The sequence below is a fragment of the Rhodnius prolixus genome, unplaced genomic scaffold (assembly GCF_049639745.1).
Source record: "Rhodnius prolixus isolate KJV_2025 unplaced genomic scaffold, Rpr scaffold_6, whole genome shotgun sequence".
In the NCBI taxonomy this organism is placed as follows: domain Eukaryota; kingdom Metazoa; phylum Arthropoda; class Insecta; order Hemiptera; family Reduviidae; genus Rhodnius; species Rhodnius prolixus.
Window position 1 is genome coordinate 33,003,176 of NW_027411634.1, and position 25,157 is coordinate 33,028,332.

The 25,157-nt window shown below is 37.0% G+C and overlaps 1 protein-coding gene across 7 annotated transcripts in view; it reads right to left on the reverse strand.

Moving 5' to 3' along the window:
- The window catches only part of LOC141460300 (nucleolysin TIAR), a 1,257,025-nt gene that overhangs the window by 547,115 nt on the left and 684,753 nt on the right, over window positions 1-25,157 (reverse strand). The gene's annotated exons all lie outside the window — the stretch shown is intronic.

Below are 25,157 nucleotides of genomic sequence, written 5' to 3' on the forward strand. Positions count from 1 at the left end.
TTATACTTTAAAAAATCATAACATGGATGGTAGTCAAGGTCAAAAAATGGTTTAAGTTCCTGTAAGTGATTGAACTTAGATCGAGTTATTTCCAATGGGCCGTTGAAAGTTCAGGATACTCTCGAGGAAGACGCCTTCCTTGAGGAAGTATTATATTATAATCATGTGGACAGGCGAAGTTTGAAGCACATTAGACCTGTATAAACATCCTCTGATATCATTCACAGTGGGATCACCCTTTTTTACCAGCTCTGATAGACTGAAAATTGGTGGTTAGATGCTCCGTAATCTTATGCTATTTTTGATTACGTTAGTTTTCTTAGTTTTTATTTGACAATATTCTCGCTGATGCACAGAGCATATTTAGCGACCACAGTTCATCGTATAATGCGCTTAGAGTCAAATAGCTGTCTTTTTATTATACGAAAATTTTGTTAGTAAACTAGTCATAATGTAAATCTCCAAATTGGGCACATAGCAGATATTGGTTTGACGACGACGATACGTAATTCTTATCTGCATATTAAAAGATACAGTAAAATGATCCATTTCAATAATTAGATTCACTTTTAATGATACAAATAAAGAATTTAAAGCAATTCATTTGTATTAAAGAGGAACTTCTTTGTTTAAAGTAATTTACTAATTATTAAAATACAGGTGTTGATGTATTATGTGATTGAGTGAATGACTTTGGATGGTAACAAAAGATTCCCATGCGGTTTTATTGGAGAATGGATAAGGCTTAGAGAGGGGAGAGGATTCTGTCGGAAGATGAGGGAAACGCAGGATGAAATATTGATTCATCCACACAATACAAACACATACTGAGAGTTTGTGTTGTTGTAGTTGATGTTGTTCTTGTTGTTGTTGGGTACCAGTTGGTGTATTTATGTTCGTGTGTAACCCAAACTTAGTATTATACGGTCGGTAGTTTTGTTTAGGCGGTCTCCTAGTTCCAGTATGTGTACTACTACTACAGTTAGTTTGCCCAGTAGCCAAACTGGTCAATGTTAGCGTTACATACAGCGGTGCAGGGGGGGGGGCAAGATCGGGTTGCTGGGACTGCAAATAGAGTTTTATTTGTGTGAAGGACTGTACAGCAGAGCAACAAGTCTCAGTGTATGTGGAGTACATGGAGCACATTATCTATCTGCATTCAGTGCGCATGGAAACAGTAAAACTGGAGGAACTATAGGGGCCGACGACGAAGAGGGGTTCCAGGGAAATACACTGAAAAGTCTGGCAAACATATGTCCATCATATAGGATGGTGATAATGTGTATATGGTGCACTGCTAGCTTTTGGGTGTACTCCAAACTGTGGTAGTATGACGGTCCATAGATCGACTGTGGTGATGCTGCTGCTGCTGCTGCTGCACCAGGCACAATTACAAACACACACACACACACACACACACACACACACACACACACACACACACACACAAAACCCCTGAGACTGGGATGACTGGACAACGTTACTAGAGATAGCGCACAGTTAGGGAGCATTTGTCCACATGCCTACAACTAAAAACCCAGAGCGGAGATAAAGGTGGCGAGGAAAGGAAGGGTTGCATACTGGTTGAATCCCGTGTGGTTCTTGGATGCTGCAGTTGTTTAGTGTGTTTTGTGATTTTACGCGCTGGCCGTCTATGTTTGAGGGTGTGTCTGTTAGTACGTGAGTTTGTCCAGTTTTTGGGGATGAGCAGGAGAACCTACTCTCTGTTCTGCATGGGTATGGGTTTGGGGTATTATACAGGTAATTAGATCGTATTTAGCTTTTTTAAAATCATTAAAATTAAATAAGTTATTGTTGCTTTATTCTTCTTATAAATTGCGAAGAACTGAAGCCAAGTGAAGTAAAATCGAAAATAATGAATGATTCTTACGTACCAATCACAGGCTAGAAAGTAACATGAGTACTCACCTGAAAACAGAAGAGACACTAATTAATATTTATATAATTTTATTTCAGTTATATCAATGCAAAAATAAAAAATTAGATCGAATAAGATGTACAACTACTTGCAGCGCCTCTTCTTGGATAAAGACGATAATAAATAAAATATATTTTAGCCCCTACGCCATCTTAAGTATAAAAGTAAGAAATAAGTTCAAAATTCTCAAATAAAAAATTGGATATCCGGTTCGAACTCACATATCAAAACTTGAAACCACAAAACTGATTTAGTAAAAAAAGGTATTTTTGCTCAATATATGAAATCGAATCTACTCGTATTTATACAATGGAATTCTTCTTATTTTTGTTGCTATTAATATTGAGGACGCTCATTTTACTTGGATAATGCTTTGACAAGCTTTGACTCACTTTTTTCTCCAGCACTAAATGAAATAATAATAACGGGCGCCATTTTCAATAAAACATTTCTACAAACAACTGTAAAATTGATTCAGTAAAGAGAGGCATTTCAGGATGTCTAGTTTTGTCCCCAAAAATGTATTGTTGGGTCCCAATTAACTGATTTGGAACAAAATCTTTGAACTTTAAAAGAATAATTAGAAAAGTGACGACACTGCCATTCTCTCCACACACTCTGACCCTATCCTCGCAGTACGCTCACTACAGTCCCACCTTCACTCAATAGAACCTTGGTTAGAAAACTGGCGTATAAAAATTAACCCAACTAAGTCTAAATACATAGTCTTCACACTCAAACGACAAACTCCACCACCTGTCTTCTGACATCATACACCTATCCCACCAGCCGACCATGTGCGGTACCTTGGAATGTACCTAGGACAAGAGACTTACCTGGAACCTCCATACGAGACTTAAACGTACCGAACTAAACAAACGATACAAACTTCTAGCCGGACTACTTGACAAACGCTCAACACTACAGAACAAACGACGACTCTATACAGCTCTTCTCACACCAATATGGACTTACAGGACTCGAACTTTACGGAACAGCTAAAAAATCAAACATCAATAGACTACAAACCCTCCAATCCTAAAATACTCCGCCGCATAGTAGACGCCCCATTCTATGTTAGCAACCACGCACAATACATACAGATCTCCAAATTCCACTCATCTCCGAAATTTTGCCAAAATTCGATACAAAAAATTTTCATCAAAAACTCTCATTTCCTCCCCAACCCTTTAGCTGCAAACTTGTCTTCAACTACGCTACCCTCCAATCCTCGAAGACGGCTGTGGCGCCGTTGGCCCCGTGACCAACTGGGTGACTAATGGCGGCCATCACTGGATGATCGTCATTCACGTCTGCCACGTTACTGTATACATACAATTATCTCATTTACTTATTGTGCCCTTTGGGTACACGGGGGGGGGGGGTGTAAATCTCAATAAAAGGATAAATAAATAAATTAAAAAAGACTAATAATTTTTGAGATATGGTGAGCAAACTGTATGAAAGACTCAATATTAATTATTCTGCAATTTTTTCAGATGATGACAGATTTGAGAGGTACAGATAAAAAGCAATTTGTAGAAATCAATATATCGTGCTCAAAGAGAACCTCAAAATGGATTTGTGACCAAAATTTGGGAAATTGGATTGCAATACTTCCCCTTATGATTAGTAAATCGGTGAGTGACGGTCAAAATAAAGAAAGTATTTTTATATAGATTTTTAGTAATTTACTTGCTCTTACTCCGTTCTTCCATATCTCCCAGGACTCGTCATCCACGTAGCTCTTCCAGGCCTTCCCTTTAATTCCGCATAGTAATGAGAGTGGCTCTAACAATCCATATACCCAATCTGTACCTCTACTACGTTCGGGCAAAAGGAAGAAGAAGTAGAAGAAGTAAGATTGAGAGAGAGGTTACCGAGCTTTGGGTGGGTTTAACGTGTCCCCCGGGCCTCTCTTCTATCCCTTCACAAAACTTAGAGGAACGTTCCTTCGTCCCTTCCTTCAAACAACAGTAGCTTCACTTCCTTCGGCCACCCTACCACCACAGCCCCAAACTCCACACCCTTCGCCTTTATCTAGATGTGACATTCCGGCTCTAGCAAGTAGTAAAAGGTAGAATAGGACAAGAAGAGAAGACAGAGACCGTCCTAGGAAGAGAAAGAGGAAATATTGATTCCACGAAGACGGGGGTTCATGGGGATTAACCTTACCCTCCGCTCTACATCGACATCGCCCCCAAAGTAGGCCCTAGCACTGCACTACTGTACAGAACTCGAATCTAATTTAGAGAGTTTACAATCGCAAGACAACTATAATTCTAACGGCTTCGAATGCCTCGTGTACGCCAATTCTAAAACCCCAAGCCCTTTACAGTCCTTCCATCCAAAGTCATCCAGCCTAATCTCTGTAAAGCTTTGCACACCTACAGCCCTGGATGTTCCTTCTTCTATACTAGAGGATTATAATATTTAACCCTAAGGGTAAAATCAAAAGCATTTCTACCACAAAACCACAACAAAATTCACAAAATTATTATTAAACTAATTTCATGCTAAGAAGGATTTCTAACTTGAAATACAAATTACCTTTTAACTCATCGTGTTATTTACAGATAAATGGTATAATTGCTGCATTGTTCAAAGTTAATAATGCTCACGTAAAAATATAGTTAAAAAACGCAACAAATATAGTTTATTAGTGGGCTAATATTTTTGAAGTTTTTAAAATTGTATTTTAGCACTTTTTATTTTATATTTTTAGTTAATGAATTTTCGAATTTTAAGTTTTTAAAACAAAAACCATTATTCTGTTTTTCAGGAGAACCAATCTTTCGAAAGACATCGGAATCTCACTTGGCATCTTGGAAACAGTAATAACTTCTTAATTGCAAATCAGAACACAAGATCTGCAATACGGACCTACCAAGATAGAAAGTCACAGGTCTCATAGGTGTGTAAAAGATAAAAGTGTTCGGCCTATCACTAGTAAGTTCTAGTGGAAGTAATGGCAACCTAGGAGTGAAGTTCTATGGAAGTAACTAACAAACAGAGCAGACAAATTTTCTCAAATAGTCAAGCTGTTTTAAAAGCTCTGGAAAAAAACCTGAGTTTCCATCAAGTAGTATTAAACTTAATTAATTTAAGTCAAAAGGAAGCAATCAGTCTTTCCAAAGGGATGCTTCAACGAAAAGGCTGATGAGTTGGCAAAAGTAGATTCTTTGCAAGTCCTTCGAAAACCTAGAACTTGCGTTGCCAATCAATAGCACCTTCTGGGACAAGAAAGAAATCAAAGAACAAGAACAACAAGAAATGGAAATAACACTGTCATAACTCGCCAATCAAACAAGATTTATAAAGAACGTATCTATGAATTCGTTTTTTTAACTTCTTGAGATTATCAAATGGAGCGGCAAAAATTGTGGCACCTATTACTGGTCACAGAGGCTCGTCGCTAGCTCATCAAGATGGTAGTCCCGCTGTGTACAGAATCGATTGCTCCTGAGAGGAATAATCGCGTTTTGTACAATGCAGATAAAGAGTTTTTGGAGTGTAGTTAATTCAGTAAGGAACAAGTTTATACGAGTATGAAACCTGCTTCTTACAGGTTTGAGAAGGTATCGCATCGAGGATGACGAAGTTTTAAGTTTAAAGAATGAATGTAGAGAGATGGATGAAGGCTAGGGTTTCCCATCGAGTAGATTACGATGGGGTCCACTCGAGGCCACAGGTTGTCCTACACCTCAGGATGGCCAACACGAATAAATATTATACGAGGGTCGTTTGAAAAGTCCGTGCAAAAATAAAAACTACTTAATTTTTTGGGGTAAACCTTTTTTATTTTTCAACATAGTCTCCTTTTAGGCTTATACACTTCGTCCAACGCTGCTCTAGTTTGTTGATCCCTTCCGAATAATAGGATTTGTCCAAGTCTGAAAAATAGCCATTCGTTTCTGCAATCACCTCCTCGTTTGAATAAAATCTTTTTCCCGCCAGCCATTTCTTCATATTGGGGAACGAATAGTAGTCTGAGGGAGCCAAGTCTGGAGAATAGGGGGGATGTGAAACGAGTTGGAACCCTATTTCCATTAATTTTGCGACCACAACTGCTTAGGTGTGAGCTGGTGCGTTGTCGTGATGGAAAAGCACTTTTTTGTGGGCCAATCGTGGGCGTTTTTTTGCAGCTCGGTTTTCAAACGGTCCAATAACGATGAATAATATGCACCTGTAATAGTTTTACTCTTTTCCAGATAGTCGATGAGGATTATTCCTTGCGAATCCCAAAAGACAGTCGCCATAATCTTTCCGGCCGAAGGAACGGTCTTCGCCTTTTTTGGCGCAGATCCCCCCTTGGTAACCCATCGTTTAGATTGTTCTTTGGTCTCAGGAGTGTAGTGATGTATAACGACGCTTAAAGTCCTGCGGATTCTTCTGGAACAGCTGCAAACCGTCCTTGCAACACTTCACACGATTTCGTTTTTGGTCAAGCGTGAGCAATCGCGGCACCCATCTTGCGGATAGCTTTGTCATGTCCAAATGTTGATGCAAAATATTATGTACCCGTTCATTCGAGATGCCCACAGCATTAGCAATCTCACGCACCTTCACTCTTCTGTCATCCATCACCATATCATGGATTTTATCAATGATTTCTGGAGTAGTAACCTCAACAGGGCGTCCAGAACGTTCAGCGTCACTTGTGCCCATTTGGCCACTCCGAAAATTTTGAAACCACTTATAAACTGTTCTAATCGAAGGTGCAGAGTCACCATGATGTTTATCAAGCTTCTCTTTAGTCTCCTCAGGCGTTTTGCCTTTCATAAAGTAGTGTTTAATCAACACACGAAATTCTTTTTCGTCCATTTTTTGAAAATCACTCGACTTCCTCGATTCAAACGAATGCCAAACACAAAGAAATAGACCGATCTGGCTGAAACTTGGTGTGTATTCTTCCAAGAAATGCTACTAACTAAACATAACCTCGATACGCGCCAGTAGTGCTATCTCTCTGACTTTGCACGGACTTTTCAAACGACCCTCGTATATCTATCTTCAGCTCCGTTCTCCGCCACTTAGTGTCGCAACTTCCCGACATACTGAGAAGCTAATTGATTAATTTGTGTACTGAAAATAAAGAATTCTAGCATAAAACTTATGGTGACTGGTGATGTAAGGTTATTATTATTTTTTTAAATTAGAAACAAATGAACGGAAACGGATGCACATTTTATGAGAAACACGAATCATAACAATAAAAAACTCAGTGTAAATAAACTTAGCAATTAATCATAAAAGAAAAAAAGAATAATTAGATAATATAAGACCAATTTCATTTCTTAAATTAACTTATCTTGCGGTATTTAAAAAAGTTTAGGAAATTATTTTTTAGGATCTAGATTATTTTTTCCCTTTTTTATTATTATTAATTTATTAAGTTGAGAAGAAGGAAATGTCTTTGTTAAAAAAATGAGAAGGAATCTTAAATATTGTGAAATAAAAAAAGTGACAGTTTTCCCCAGTCGTTGTGGGGGCGGAAAAATATTTCTCTGTTCTTCAAAAAGAAAAAAGTTGACCGCCCCCTAAAGTAAAGACTTCCAAAGTATATAACTTCTTAAAGCCTAATGAAGTTAATAAATTTAAAAGTTTTCGAAGTTAATTATGTTCATCTAACGCCAAGTTGCCTTAAAAGAAAAACAAACAAAAAATTTTCTCACCAAAAAGAAAAACGAAAGAAAGAGAAAGAAAAGCTGTGTGTCTAATTACTGAATCGATTATCGATTTTTTCCGTGTAAAGTAGTGGGAAAATGTACTATAATTTTTGTTTCCTGTCATCAGAATAAGGGTCATTGGCTCGCTCATGTGGGGATTTTCTATTTATATAGCTTTGGTTAATCAAGAGGAGCCCCCTTCATTTCAGCTTCTTTTAATCATTATCTTCACAATCATTAATCATTAACAATTCCTGTTTTTATTTCTCGCATTATCTAGAAACGTAATACGAATCGAATGTTCTTATTAAATTATACATTACCAGTAAAAATAATCGCCAATATTTGACTTCCACTGCTTTTATTAATACAGGAAGAGAGAATAAAAACAATATGATAAGCGGAAACTCAATGAGTAAGCAATAAACAAATGCCAACAAGATAACAAATATTCCCAGTATACTTAAGGTCAATGCACATTAATGGATAGCGTTACTTACTATATAATATTATGTACTTTTGCTGAAGAGCGTTTCAAAGCCATTACTGAGCAACACTGTATAACGGGGGGCTATCCAGCGATGTAGAGTTTGTTATCTGATTTTTCGTTTGGTTTCACATTTCTAAAAGCACTTCATTTCTAATTGCTTTATGTACGGTTCGCAATGGCTGGTTATAAAATTAATAATATTTATTTGCTTAGAATGATTTGTAAAGTACGAATTTTATATATATATATATATATATATATATATATACGAGGGTCGTTTGAAAAGTCCACTTCGTCCAACGCTGCTCTAGTTTGTTGATCCCTTCCGAATAATAGGATTTGTCCAAGTCTGAAAAATAGCCATTCGTTTCTGCAATCACCTCCTCGTTGGAATAAAATCTTTTTCCCGCCAGCCATTTCTTCATATTGGGGAACAAATAGTAGTCCGAGGGAGCCAAGTCTGGAGAATAGGGGGGATGTGAAACGAGTTGGAACCCTATTTCCATTAATTTTGCGACCACAACTGCTGAGGTGTGAGCTGGTGCGTTGTCGTGATGGAAAAGGACTTTTTTGTGGGTCAATCGTGGGCGTTTTTCTTGCAGCTCGGTTTTCAAACGGTCCAATAACGATGAATAATATGCACCTGTAATAGTTTTACCCTTTGCCAGATAGTCGATGAGGATTATTCTTTGCGAATCCCAAAAGACAGTCGCCATAATCTTTCCGGCCGAAGGAACGGTCTTCGCCTTTTTTGGCGCAGATTCCCCCTTGGTAACCCATTGTTTAGATTGTTCTTTGGTCTCAGGAATGTAGTGAACAGCTGCAAACCGTCCTTGCAACACTTCACACGATTTCGTTTTTGGTCAAGCGTGAGCAATCGCGGCACCCTCTTGCGGATAGCTTTGTCATGTCCAAATGTTGATGCAAAATATTATGTACCCGTTCATTCGAGATGCCCACAGCACTAGCAATCTCACGCACCTTCACTCTTCTGTCATCCATCACCATATCATGGAGTAGTAACCTCAACAGGGCGTCCAGAACGTTCAGCGTCACTTGTGTCCATATGGCCACTCCGAAAATTTTGAAACCACTTATAAACTGTTCTAATCGAAGGTGCAGAGTCACCATAATGTTTATCAAGCTTCTCTTTAGTCTTCTGAGGTGTTTTGCCTATTATAAAGTAGTGTTTAATCAACACACGAAATTCTTTTTCGTCCATTTTTTGAAAATCACTCGACTTCCTCGATTCAAACGAATGCCAAACACAAAGAAATTAGACCGATCTGGCTGAAACTTGGTGTGTATTCTTCCAAGAAATGCTACTAACTAAACATAACCTCGATACGCGCCAGTGGTGCTATCTCTCTGACTTTGCACGGACTTTTCAAACGACCCTCGTATATATTTTTATTTATTTATTTATTTGCTACCTGTATAAAAATAAATATACACCAGGCAAATTGTTAATAGTAGAAGTGCAGTATAGAATGCGAAAACTGCCCGGCATAGCCGACGCACACCGCAACCGTAAGGACGCAGGAAGAGAGAAATCAGCCAGTGCTGACACTCTCGGGAATTCTAGTTGTGGAAAGGTCTAGGTTAGGAGATCACGAGGCCAACGTCGTTTCAGACGTCGTTGGGGATTATCAGGATGGGATGATGAGGAAAGAGATTGAGCTGTTGGATTGGGATGACAGGATAGGCTTTTGTGGAAATTGAGGAATCGTGAATGGATTGTTTCAGTGATTTCAGTCAATTTTATATATAAATATTCATTTATAAATTGAAATAATTAGTCTTTGATAACTTTAATAGTTGAAAATGATCTTGCAAAGAAAATGCTTCAGCAAGAAAGAAAACTACGGAAGCTTCAGCTTTTAAGGCTAAAAAGATCTTTTGCTAAAAGATCGAAGAAGTAAATTTTAAGAATGTTGAATTTCAAGGGCCATCTTACTCATCGAATAATGCTGCTTTCAGTTGTTCCCAGTTTTTTTTGTATCTTCTGGTCTTCAAGTATCAGAGGCCTCAGATCGGAAACTAGCAATTGCTTGCAAGCAAACAGGATATAGGAGCCTCTGTTTTCATTTCTCCTGCCAAGTCTTCTTCACAGGAACAGGATTCATTCACTGTGAAAGCTCTCTGTTTTGGTCAAGATCAGCGACCAATTTTTGGGTAGGACAATGAGCGGTGGTAATGTAGGTGGCCTTTTTTACTAAGCTAGAAGAAGCTAGCAGAATCTATGTTACATGCTGCCCTAACTAACTTCCTCATAGTAACCAACCCCGTTCGCCTATATCCACTGCTTTCGGCTACCTCGCAGAAAAGCATCCAGCCTAGTCTCCTTTGTAGCAGCCATCAGGAGCCAATAGAAAGGTAGGAAGAGTATATAAATAATAGAATACAATTGGATTAAGATCTCCTTACTTAACCTTAGGAGATCATAGTGCATTTATATTGGCTAGTGCTGCGCCTTATAGCCAACCTGATCTAGAAATCGTCTCTTTGTTTTACTAACCCTCCGACTAGGCATGGCTTTGCAGTCTAAAACCCTTTTTTTTTTAATACGGTTTTCAATAAGTGCACTATCTTTTCAGTGCATATCAAGAGCCGAGTGTAGTAGAGGGAAAATGGCGGTTCTGGCGCACCTAAATTGTGCAAGATCCAAACACCACCAAATCTGACCGGGTAATCATCAAGTTCAACGAAACTGTAAGCCATACCCATCAGCACCATTCTACCCCCACCTATCATCGAATTTGACGAGGCTGAAATCCGCACCATCACAAAAAAAAGAGGAATCGTTTTAAAAGATCTAAAGATTTAAAAGATTTAAATCGGTATAGATACGAGTATACTCAGATCTCAGAACTGTTAAATAATAATTTTGTTCAGAATAATGTTTGAAATAAATAGGTTTATGACAGAGAAGTTTAAAATAAACAACAGACTAAAGGGTTTTTTTAAGCGCATGCTTATTTTTTTCGAAAAATGAGTTTAAAAAAGCACTCACACAAAACAAATAGGGTGAAGGGAGCTTAAGAAAAAACTCGAGTTTCGTTTAGAATATCTTCCGTTATTTTGGCTCCAGGTGTCGGTTGGTACAATTGTGCCGCTCCTTTAGATTGTATTATGTATTCAGTAAATTCGATTTTAAGTCAACCAAAAATTATTACTTTTTTTAAAGTATTTCAATGACCCGGTGATTGACAAACCGAATTTTCGGTGGTGCCAGTGCTTGACATGGGGTGGGACCAGTGATTGACAACAAGTATATTCCTGAAACGACCTAAAAAGTTCAAAATACCTAAATCACTGTTCCACTTAGATTTTTAACCAAACAAATCAGTCTTATTCATAATTAATAACAATAGGTTTTTACATTGGCCTACCTAAATAATGTAATATTTTTCAACATTACGCTTTTTCATGCAGTTATTGACGATCAACCCTTATACAACTATTCTAGCGGAGAGTTTTAATTTCGTTCAAACCTTCTAGGGCATCTGCGTCATTCAATTATCGAGAAACTTCATTATACAAAACGTTCAAACTAGTATTAGTTACTTTCGCTCAAGAAACAGTTCGCTTATCCTTCTTGCAATGATAGGATGACGGTTCCGGTATGCTTTCTACCAAGATTTACCTGGTAGGTTATTATTGAAAGGGTTCGGTACATCTAGTTTTTTAATAAGTTGCCATACACTCATCAGTAGAAGGCTTTTAGTGATGGAAAACCCAGCTCCGGCAACGGACGTGATCCACAAAACTAAAAAAAATCCACTTCCGCAGAGGAGAGTACTGTACATGGCTCCATTCGTCTGCTGACCGTAGATTTACCTTCCACTTTGTACAGTAGGGTAACCCGAGCGACTGGGAGCTTTTTAGCAGCTTTACTAATTGATGTTCCTTGACCTACAACTACCACCCGCAGTTAACAACACATTATTGGCATGAAATTTTGTTCACTTATATACTACACTTTACTGAGTTATAAGTTATATGCTGTAGTTTCCTTGGGTACAGATCCATTAGTTGAGAAGATATTGAGAGTTGAAATTTTTTTGGGTCATGGTTTTGCTGTGAATTTGGGCCCTTATAACTCCCACAGTAAACAACCGATTATTCGTATGAAATTTTGTGCACTTACACACTCTGTTTTACTGAGTAGTATAATATAGTTTTCTTGAGTACAGATCCATTAGTTGAGATGATATTGAGAGTTGAAATTTTTTTGGGTCATGGTTTTGCTGTGAAATGGGGCCCTTATAACTCCCACAGTAAACAACAGATTATTCGTATGAAATTTTGTGCTCTTACACACTCCGTTTTACTGATTAGTATACTATAGTTTAGTTGAGTACAGATCCATTAGTAGAGAAGATATTGAGAGTTGAAATTTTTTTGGGTCATGGTTTTGCTGTGAAATTGGGCCCTTATAATTCCCACAGTAAACAACCGATTATTCGTATGAATTTTGTGCTCTTACACACTCCGTTTTACTGAGTAGTATACTATAGTTTAGTTGAGTACAGATCCATTAGTAGAGAAGATATTGAGAGTTGAAATTTTTTTGGGTCATGGTTTTGCTGTGAAATTGGGCCCTTATAATTCCCACAGTAAACAACCGATTATTCGTATGAATTTTGTGCTCTTACACACTCCGTTTTACTGAGTAGTATACTATAGTTTAGTTGAGTACAGATCCATTAGTAGAGAAGATATTGAGAGTTGAAATTTTTTTGGGTCATGGTTTTGCTGTGAAATTGGGCCCTTATAATTTCCACAGTAAACAACCGATTATTCGTATGAATTTTGTGCTCTTACACACTCCGTTTTACTGAGTAGTATACTATAGTTTAGTTGAGTACAGATCCATTAGTTGAGAAGATATTGAGAGTTGAAATTTTTTTGGGTCATAGTTTTGCTGTGAAATTGGGCCCTTATAATTTCCAAAGTAAACAACCGATTATTCGTATGAAATTTTGTGCTCTTACACACTCCGTTTTACTGAGTAGTATACTATAGTTTAGTTGAGTACAGATCCATTAGTTGAGAAGAAATTGAGAGTTGAAATTTTTTTGGGTCATGGTTTTGCTGTGAAATCGGGCCCTTATAACTCCCACAGTAAACAACCGATTATTCGTATGAAATTTTGTGCACTTACACACTCTGTTTTACTGAGTAGTATAATATAGTTTTGTTGAGAACAGATCCATTAGTTGACAAGATATTGAGAGTTGAAATTTTTTTGGGTCATGGTTTTGCTGTGAAATCGGGCCCTTATAACTCCCACAGTAAACAACCGATTATTCGTATGAAATTTTGTGCACTTACACACTCCGTTTTACTGATTAGTATACTATAGTTTAGTTGAGTACAGATCCATTAGTAGAGAAGATATTGAGAGTTGAAATTTTTTTGGGTCATGGTTTTGCTGTGAAATCGGGCCCTTATAACTCCCACAGTAAACAACCGATTATTCGTATGAAATTTTGTGCACTTACACACTCTGTTTTACTGAGTAGTATAATATAGTTTTGTTGAGAACAGATCCATTAGTTGACAAGATATTGAGAGTTGAAATTTTTTTGGGTCATGGTTTTGCTGTGAAATCGGGCCCTTATAACTCCCACAGTAAACAACCGATTATTCGTATGAAATTTTGTGCACTTACACACTCCGTTTTACTGATTAGTATACTATAGTTTAGTTGAGTACAGATCCATTAGTTGACAAGATATTGAGAGTTGAAATTTTTTTGGGTCATGGTTTTGCTGTGAAATGGGGCCCTTATAACTCCCACAGTAAACAACAGATTATTCGTATGAAATTTTGTGCTCTTACACACTCCGTTTTACTGATTAGTATACTATAGTTTAGTTGAGTACAGATCCATTAGTAGAGAAGATATTGAGAGTTGAAATTTTTTTGGGTCATGGTTTTGCTGTGAAATTGGGCCCTTATAATTCCCACAGTAAACAACCGATTATTCGTATGAATTTTGTGCTCTTACACACTCCGTTTTACTGAGTAGTATACTATAGTTTAGTTGAGTACAGATCCATTAGTAGAGAAGATATTGAGAGTTGAAATTTTTTTGGGTCATGGTTTTGCTGTGAAATTGGGCCCTTATAATTCCCACAGTAAACAACCGATTATTCGTATGAATTTTGTGCTCTTACACACTCCGTTTTACTGAGTAGTATACTATAGTTTAGTTGAGTACAGATCCATTAGTAGAGAAGATATTGAGAGTTGAAATTTTTTTGGGTCATGGTTTTGCTGTGAAATTGGGCCCTTATAATTTCCACAGTAAACAACCGATTATTCGTATGAATTTTGTGCTCTTACACACTCCGTTTTACTGAGTAGTATACTATAGTTTAGTTGAGTACAGATCCATTAGTTGAGAAGATATTGAGAGTTGAAATTTTTTTGGGTCATAGTTTTGCTGTGAAATTGGGCCCTTATAATTTCCAAAGTAAACAACCGATTATTCGTATGAAATTTTGTGCTCTTACACACTCCGTTTTACTGAGTAGTATACTATAGTTTAGTTGAGTACAGATCCATTAGTTGAGAAGAAATTGAAAGTTGAAATTTTTTTGGGTCATGGTTTTGCTGTGAAATCGGGCCCTTATAACTCCCACAGTAAACAACCGATTATTCGTATGAAATTTTGTGCACTTACACACTCTGTTTTACTGAGTAGTATAATATAGTTTTGTTGAGAACAGATCCATTAGTTGACAAGATATTGAGAGTTGAAATTTTTTTGGGTCATGGTTTTGCTGTGAAATCGGGCCCTTATAACTCCCACAGTAAACAACCGATTATTCGTATGAAATTTTGTGCACTTACACACTCCGTTTTACTGATTAGTATACTATAGTTTAGTTGAGTACAGATCCATTAGTAGAGAAGATATTGAGAGTTGAAATTTTTTTGGGTCATGGTTTTGCTGTGAAATCGGGCCCTTATAACTCCCACAGTAAACAACCGATTATTCGTATGAAATTTTGTGCACTTACACACTCTGTTTTACTGAGTAGTATAATATAGTTTTGTTGAGAACAGATCCATTAGTTGACAAGATATTGAGAGTTGAAATTTTTTTGGGTCATGGTTTTGCTGTGAAATCGGGCCCTTATAACTCCCACAGTAAACAACCGATTATTCGTATGAAATTTTGTGCACTTACACACTCCGTTTTACTGATTAGTATACTATAGTTTAGTTGAGTACAGATCCATTAGTTGACAAGATATTGAGAGTTGAAATTTTTTTGGGTCATGGTTTTGCTGTGAAATTGGGCCCTTATAATTTCCAAAGTAAACAACCGATTATTCGTATGAAATTTTGTGCTCTTACACACTCCGTTTTACTGAGTAGTATACTATAGTTTAGTTGAGTACAGATCCATTAGTTGAGAAGAAATTGAGAGTTGAAATTTTTTTGGGTCATGGTTTTGCTGTGAAATCGGGCCCTTATAACTCCCACAGTAAACAACCGATTATTCGTATGAAATTTTGTGCACTTACACACTCTGTTTTACTGAGTAGTATAATATAGTTTTGTTGAGAACAGATCCATTAGTTGACAAGATATTGAGAGTTGAAATTTATTTGGGTCATGGTTTTGCTGTGAAATCGGGCCCTTATAACTCCCACAGTAAACAACCGATTATTCGTATGAAATTTTGTGCACTTACACACTCCGTTTTACTGATTAGTATACTATAGTTTAGTTGAGTACAGATCCATTAGTTGAGAAGATATTGAGAGTTGAAATTTTTTTGGGTCATGGTTTTGCTGTGAAATTGGGCCCTTATAATTTCCACAGTAAACAACCGATTATTCGTATGAATTTTGTGCTCTTACACACTCCGTTTTACTGAGTAGTATACTATAGTTTAGTTGAGTACAGATCCATTAGTTGAGAAGATATTGAGAGTTGAAATTTTTTTGGGTCATAGTTTTGCTGTGAAATTGGGCCCTTATAATTTCCACAGTAAACAACCGATTATTCGTATGAAATTTTGTGCTCTTACACACTCCGTTTTACTGAGTAGTATACTATAGTTTTGTTGAGTATAGATCCATTAGTTGAGAAGATATTGAGAGTTGAAATTTTTTTGGGTCATGGTTTTGTTGTGAAATCGGGCCCTTATAATTTCCACAGTAAACAACCGATTATTCGTATGAAATTTTGTGCACTTACACACTCCGTTTTACTGAGTAGTATACTATAGTTTAGTTGAGTACAGATCCATTAGTTGAGAAGATATTGAGAGTAAATTTTTTTGGGTCATGGTTTTGCTGTGAAATCGGGCCCTTATAACTCCCACAGTAAACAACCGATTATTCGTATGAAATTTTGTGCACTTACACACTCCGTTTTACTGAGTAGTATACTATAGTTTTGTTGAGTACAGATCCATTAGTTGAGAAGATATTGAGAGTTGAAATTTTTTTGGGTCATGGTTTTGCTGTGAAATTGGGCCCTTATAATTTCCACAGTAAACAACAGATTATTCGTATGAAATTTTGTGCTCTTACACACTCCGTTTTACTGAGCAGTATACTATAGTTTTGTTGAGTACAGATCCATTAGTTGACAAGATATTGAGAGTTGAAATTTTTTTGGGTCATGGTTTTGCTGTGAAGTCGGGCCCTTATAACTCCCACAGTAAACAACCGATTATTCGTATGAAATTTTGTGCACTTACACACTCTGTTTTACTGAGTAGTATAATATAGTTTTGTTGAGTACAGATCCATTAGTTGACAAGATATTGAGAGTTGAAATTTTTTTGGGTCATGGTTTTGCTGTGAAATCGGGCCCTTATAACTCCCACAGTAAACAACCGATTATTCGTATGAAATTTTGTGCACTTACTCTGTTTTACTGAGTAGTATAATATAGTTTTGTTGAGTACAGATCCATTAGTTGACAAGATATTGAGAGTTGAAATTTTTTTGGGTCATGGTTTTGCTGTGAAATGGGGCCCTTATAACTCCCACAGTAAACAACCGATTATTCGTATGAAATTTTGTGCTCTTACACACTCCGTTTTGCTAAGTAGTATACTATAGTTTAGTTGAGTACAGATCCATTAGTTGAGAAGATATTGAGAGTTGAAATTTTTTTGGGTCATGGTTTTGCTGTGAAATCGGGCCCTTATAACTCCCACAGTAAACAACCGATTATTCGTATGAAATTTAGTGCTCTTACACACTCCGTTTTACTGAGTAGTATACTATAGTTTAGTTGAGTACAGATCCATTAGTTGAGAAGATATTGAGAGTTGAAATTTTTTTGGGTCATGGTTTTGCTGTGAAATTGGGCCCTTATAATTTCCACAGTAAACAACCGATTATTCGTATGAATTTTGTGCTCTTACACACTCCGTTTTACTGAGTAGTATACTATAGTTTAGTTGAGTACAGATCCATTAGTTGAGAAGATATTGAGAGTTGAAATTTTTTTGGGTCATGGTTTTGCTGTGAAATTGGGCCCTTATAATTTCCACAGTAAACAACCGATTATTCGTATGAAATTTTGTGCTCTTCCACACTCCGTTTTACTGAGTAGTATACTATATTTTAGTTGAGAACAGATCCATTAGTTGAGAAGATATTGAGTTGAAATTTTTTTGGGTCATGGTTTTGTTGTGAATTTGGGCCCTTATAATTTCCACAGTAAACAACCGATTATTCGTATGAAATTTTGTGCACTTACACACTCCGTTTTACTGAGTAGTATACTATAGTTTAGTTGAGTACAGATCCATTAGTTGAGAAGATATTGAGAGTTGAAATTTTTTTGGGTCATGGTTTTGCTGTGAAATTGGGCCCTTATAATTTCCACAGTAAACAACAGATTATTCGTATGAAATTTTGTGCTCTTACACACTCCGTTTTACTGAGTAGTATACTATAGTTTTGTTGAGTACAATTTTTTTTATTTTAATCATTTATTTAGTTACATTCAACGCATTTTGCGTTTTAAGCAACAATGATAACAATAAATAACATTCACACATATCAGGGTAGAGAAGTTACCCAGCGGTAACACTCCAATAACATTGTAGATTCTACTGACTCTCTTCATCAGAGAGGAGATCGCGAGGCCATTGTCTTTTAAGACGTCTCGAAGTGTTGTCTGGAAATATTCTGGAAGATAGATGTTGTACAAGTGGATTGTGATGTGTTTGAGTGTTAAGATGGAAAGAAACTAGCACTTAAATCTAACTTCTGCAACTTTTTTGTGAAAACCAACAGTTACAGAAATGAAGAAGAGGTGAAGCTTTATTCCTGTTAGTCCTTTCCTACAGAATAGTTTCAAAACAATTTAGAATTAATCCGAGGAAGTAAAAATAAAGTGGTGTCTCAAAACAAATTATTTGAAAAATTGAAGATAAATATTTTTGTCCTGCGAAATGACGCCATATATATACGTACTATTATAAAGGAGTTCTAGCCGTCATAGATTTTAGCCAACTGCACGCTAGTTACCAAGTTAATGTGTTCCAACTAAAAAATAAAAACCGAGATTTAAAAAAATATCTATATACCAGTGTAGAGAACAGAAGTCCAAAAATTATTACTTCTTGGTTTTTACACAGAATGCCGACTTTTAGTCTCTTACGTCATTCCTTGACTTCTTTAACGTGCGCGCGCGTGTGTGTGTATGTATTAGTATGTCAGTATGTGTATGCTACAGTTGCCGCTGGTTTTTGTACGGTTGGTATAAATGACACAGATACAGGGGAGCAGTTGAAATGAGCATTGAATTCTTGGCAAAGAGTGGCTTTTCTTGGCAGTTCCTAAATTTTACGAGCCGAAGCGTATCACTAACTCTTTACGCTCTTCTTGTTGTCACAAATTTGGCACAACAATATCAACAAACACTTATATTTCTTTTTCTCCTTCAAAATAATAAAAATAAAATTAAAAAAATTACGTCATTAAAATATTTTACCTTATTGCCTATTTCCAGGCGCTTTCTTTAAGTTTTATATTTAAATACAAATCATTTTTTCTTTATTTTCTTATCTTGGATTTAAACGTGAACTTATGAGGACCACCGGTCTATGGCGATGTAAAATATTTGTCAATGAAGAAGAGTTCCGTAAAAAAGACCAGAACAAAAAATATTCTTTATTAAATATCTGGTCTTTTTGGCAGAGATTGTCAAATGCCAAACGACTCTTTAAACCCATAAGTCATTCATATCTACGGTTATAACAATTAATGAAAGCAGAGATTAGTATTTTTTTTAAAGCAAGGTGGGTCTAGATCTAGAATGCTAGTTATCTTATTGTGGGCCCAATATCGCGTTGGAGGTCTCTAGGGCCGTATAGATAAGCCTAGATGAACTCAAATGGGCTGATCCAGTGACGAAAACCCAGGAGATACTCCATTCATTTAACATCTGCACAACTATTGCCCTAAGATAGCTAGCATGGGTCCCATACAAGAACACAAATCACTAGCTTTATTTTCGTCAAAGCAAAGTGATCACAGGACCAAAAAGTGCCCATACCGATACAATCTAGCCAAATGTATGGACGACAGACTCATAATCCATAGAATTGCAGTTAGTTTATTCAGAATCACTTTGCGGATTATGTCAGAACGGGGGAGCAAACAGTATCTTCGGTCCCTTTTTTTTCCAGGTCAAATCTAGTCAGAAGGAGATGATAGAGCAAAAAAAATTTGTATCTTGCAAAAGAAAAGATTTGACAAAAGATCCGCACAGTATTTTAGATCTACACATTGATATTCGCATAATATTTCCAAAGATTTTGGATTTGTTAGAGGCTGGAACCCCACAACTCTAGACCTTTGGGCACAGCAAAGTTTTGTTACAAAGTAAGTTTAGATCGTTCATCTAGTAATCTTAATAGCACGCGAAAACGTCTGTTAGTCTCCATTCTTTTCAGTCTGCTGTGAGTTAGTCTTTGCCCATGTTTAACTTAAGATAGTGTATGTATTGAAGTAGAGGTAAGTAATGTAATATTGAACTTGACACCAAAGGTATATTCCAAATATCCACTTTCTGCAGGTTTCTGTTTTTTGAATTACGGTGGACAATCACTTTGCACAGAACCTTTTCTTTAAAAACCACTTTATCGGACTCAAAAAAACCACTCAATACGGATAATTCCAGTGGGAACTAAATATGATAAGTCTGCACGAATTCACTGCCTTCTGTAAGTGGAGTAAATGAGTAAGTTTAAAAAGTCCACAGACCGGATGTTGGGATAGATAACATGTTAAACCGTGGTAGTAGTAGTAACGTGGCTGTAATTTAAAAACAAAAACAAAAATTGAATCAGTTGAGACAACAAATAAAATGGTAATAAAAAAGCTGTGGAGACCGCAGAGTTCACTCCAGTAGATGGACCTGGTCGCTCACACCACGGTATTGTACAAAAGATAAAACTATTAGAGTTCTCGAACGTTGCAGCGTTGCCATTTAGTGCACCGGCACTCACTCTCGGCTAATAACTTACAGCGCCAACAGTTCTCTTTAAAAATAATAGGGCTATTTTTTTCTTTTTTCAATTAATTGTTCGTTTTTTTTTACCCCCTACAACTTGATTGAAATTTACAACTGCCGGGCACAGATGCTACTGCAACATGTAAATCAGATGACTGGAAATGAGATAAGAGAACTAGCACCCATCAGTGGCTCTCCAATGAGTCAATTATTGAATTGTACGGCCGAGAAAATTGCATAGATAGCGCCGTTTTAATCTGTGGTTGATTGACAGGAAGAGTCCAAGATGAAAGTTGGTCAATGAGAGGTTAAGGATGTGCGGAAAGGCGAGGGTGAAACTTCTTGCATCGGGCGGAGATTAGGGTCTTGAATGAAAGGTACTTGTAGATCGGAGGGAATGGTTCTGATAGAGACTTAGTATGGAGCATCGGGTTATACGGCGTAAAATTCGTGTCTGTAGTGTTAGGATTGTCAGGAAGAGTCCATGAGGAAAGCTGGTCAATGAGGGGTTAAGGATGTGCACAAAGGCGAGGGTGAAACTTCTTGGATCTGGCGAAGATTAGGATCTTGAGTAGAAGGTACTTGTAGATCGGAGGCAATGGTTCTGATAGAGACTTAGTATTGGGAGCATCGGGTTATACGGCGTAAAATTCGTGTCTGTAGTGTTAGGATTGTCAGGAAGAGTCCATGAGGAAAGCTGGCCAATGAGAGGTTAAAGATGTGCACAAAGGCGAGGGTGAAACTTCTTGCACCAGCCGTAGATTAGGGTCTTGAATAAAAGGTACTTGTAGATCTTGGAAAATGGTTCTGACAGAGACTTAGTATGGAGTATCGGGTTATACGGCGTAGAATTCGTGACTTAATAACAGGCGAGTTTTTAAAGTAAGCACCGTTTTGAAATAAATGAAAAAAACAAGTATACTTTTCTCAACAATTTCATTTTTAGATGAAAGCCTGGTACCTCAAAACTACTTTTCGCCATAATTGCTACAAATATTAAGGCACTTATCGTATGGTACAGCCCAGCTTCTTGAATCCCATCCTCATAGAAGTCTGTCAGCAACATGTTCGTTCAGTGCTCACCACCAAGATGCATCTCCAAATGCAGCAAACAGGTGGTAGACCATTCTCTTTCACTTCTTCGTCACTTTCTTCGGCACCTAATCTTCAGTAATGACTGGAAGTCGCCCAATCCGTTCCTAATCATGAACATTAGTGCGGCCATCTTTATTAAAAGCTCTATAGCCCATTTCCGTTACCCATGTCCACTGCTCATAATGTTTTTTCCCATAAACTTCAAACTGAATCTCACGATGAATTTCAGCCTTGCTTTCACATCTTCAGCGCTAAGAAAACGAATCACGCCGCGTATGCCTCAATCAGCGGAAACGGAAGTACTCACAAACAAAACGCAAAACATTGGTCGAATATTTCCGTAATAGCGTCTGGTTTCTTCGTACACAAATGCTGATGACCGCATCTCACTTAAAAAAAAAAAAAAACACGTTTCGTAGTATTTGGACTTCGGTTGATGTTGGAATGTGTGCTTGGTTTAACCCTACTTCACTAGTTCGTAAGTTCAAATCGGTTTCAGTAGCGCGTTATATATATACTCGTACAAGTTACAATCTAAAAAATTATTTATATATATATATCTGAGGAGATCATAAAGAATTTTCGTTTACTTCGGTTCACAGAGTTCACTCGACTGCAGTGGCTTGAATGGTGCTGATATTCAATAGCACGAACACTTTTTAAAATATTTCTTTTTTTGTTTATATAAACTGCATTAATTGGCCTGGGCCAAAAAAGAATAGTTATTCTTGGTGACAGGATAGTTATTTTTTACTGTCGAATAATTTTGTTATTCGTAATTGTTATTGAATTATTGCAGATTATAAAAGCAAGATTATAAGATAGCATAATTCCACGCCAAAGTGTAATACAGATACTGAATCAGTATCTGCAATAATGATCAATAAAAATATCAAAATAATTCGATATGTGTAAAATCGATGTATGTGGATAAGAATATCTAAAAGAACCGGGTGAATTTCACACTGGTAAATATGGTTTCAAAAAACGTCCAATGCTTTTTAAATGCAACAGTGAATGCAGAGAAATGGAACATGTATGCATGCAAACATCCCCCTCGGGCGTCATGTTCCATCGGCATAGAGAGGAAGGACTACTACCGCATCTGTTTGGTAAACAACAGAAAGCTCCAAACAACTTCATTTATCTCTCTCTTTCATGGATACTGTACAACTTTTCTCACAATAAGTCCACATCGTGGGGACATAGGATTTATAAAAAAAAAAAAAAAATACTCGAGTTCCATTATACTGCTTAAAATGTACGGATTTTTATCGCTTGTTTTCATTGTTATATTTTTTTGAAACTCATAATCTAGTTTATTAATCGAAAAGTAATGTTTTTTCTTCAAAGAAAAACCGAGACGGAGTAATTTGGAGATATTTTTCAAAATGTTAAAAATAAGAAACAGTTTCAACATGGTTGTTTCCAATCCCAGGCTGTTTTTTTTTTTTTTTTATAACTCTTTTTTCTTCTATTTTATCAGCGCACTGTCAGCCACCGGACAGTGTTCTCTCGTTGCAGACAACATTGTGCCATGACCGGAAAAAAGCATGAGCTGCAAAAAAACTCCTAGGAAGAGAAAAAATCTAAGAGCCAGCAGTGCTTGTAGTCTCTTGGATTTATTCTCAATTCTAATCCAAACTTCGAGGGCATGAATGCAACTGTTTATAATTCAATACCAAATGGAGCTAATAATATTAACTGTGCACGTGTAAGCACTATTAATTCGGTAGAAAATACGATCTCGAGCAATAAATTTACGTGTGAAAGGAATTTCAGTTTAAAGTGAGAAGCGTAGAGAACATGCATTCGACAACCACCATGTATAGAATACAGTAACTACAATAATCTAAATTAAAACTAACAAAAAATAATAATAACTTTAAAAAAATATAAAAAGAGAATTGAGTCTGTAAGAAAGAGGAACTGGTCCATTATATTAACTCACAAGTGAATCATACTTTTCTGCTCTAATGAAGTGACGTAATCACCTCCAATGTCAACACTTTAACTTTTCAAGGAGTAATGATCTCTTTTTAACAACATAGATACGACTACAAAACCAAAATATATCCTAGAACTTTCCAGAAACATTATTTGCTTTAATGAACATTGAGTTTATTATTAAATCAATATCGATTGAATAAAAGGGTTCAAAGTATTTTTTAAATTGAATCTTTCAAGTTACAGTTATGATAAAAAAGAGCGTAAAACCCTAATACGATTTCTTCTTACAGCAATTGTTACTTAGTTACCTATTCGGGTCCTTTAAATACGAGGGTCGTTTGAAAAGTCCGTGCAAAAATAAAAACTACTTAATTTTTTCGGGTAAACCTTTTTTATTTTTCAACATAGTCTCCTTTTAGGCTTATACACTTCGTCCAACGCTGCTCTAGTTTGTTGATCCCTTCCGAATAATAGGATTTGTCCAAGTCTGAAAAATAGCCATTCGTTTCTGCAATCACCTCCTCGTTTGAATAAAATCTTTTTCCCGCCAACCATTTCTTCATATTGGGCAACAAATAGTAGTCCGAGGGAGCCAAGTCTGGAGAATAGGGGGGATGTGAAACGAGTTGGAACCTTATTTCCATTAATTTTGCAACCACAACTGCTGAGGTGTGAGCTGGTGCGTTGTCGTGATGGAAAAGGACTATTTTGTGGGCCAATCGTGGGCGTTTTTCTTGCAGCTCGGTTTTCAAACGGTCCAATAACGATGAATAATATGCACCTGTAATAGTTTTACCCTTTTCCAGATAGTCGATGAGGATTATTCCTTGCGAATCCCAGAAGACAGTCGCCATAATCTTTCCGGCCGAAGGAACGGTCTTCGCCTTTTTTTGGCGCAGATTCCCCCTTGGTAACCCATTGTTTAGATTGTTCTTTGGTCTCAGGAGTGTAGTGATGTATCCATGTTTCATCCACAGTGACGAAACGACGCTTAAAGTCCTGCGGATTCTTCTGGAACAGCTGTAAACCGTCCTTGCAACACTTCACACGATTTCGTTTTTGGTCAAGCGTGAGCAATCGCGGCACCCATCTTGCGGATAGCTTTGTCATGTCCAAATGTTGATGCAAAATATTATGTACCCGTTCATTCGAGATGCCCACAGCACTAGCAATCTCACGCACCTTCACTCTTCTGTCATCCATCACCATATCATGGATTTTATCAATGATTTCTGGAGTAGTAACCTCAACAGGGCGTCCAGAACGTTCAGCGTCACTTGTGCCCATATGGCCACTCCGAAAATTTTGAAACCACTTATAAACTGTTCTAATCGAAGGTGCAGAGTCACCATAATGTTTATTAAGCTTCTCTTTAGTCTCCTGAGGCGTTTTGCTTTTCATAAAGTAGTGTTTAATCAACACACGAAATTCTTTTTCGTCCATTTTTTGAAAATCACTCGACTTCCTTGATTCAAACGAATGCCAAACACAAAGAAATAGACCG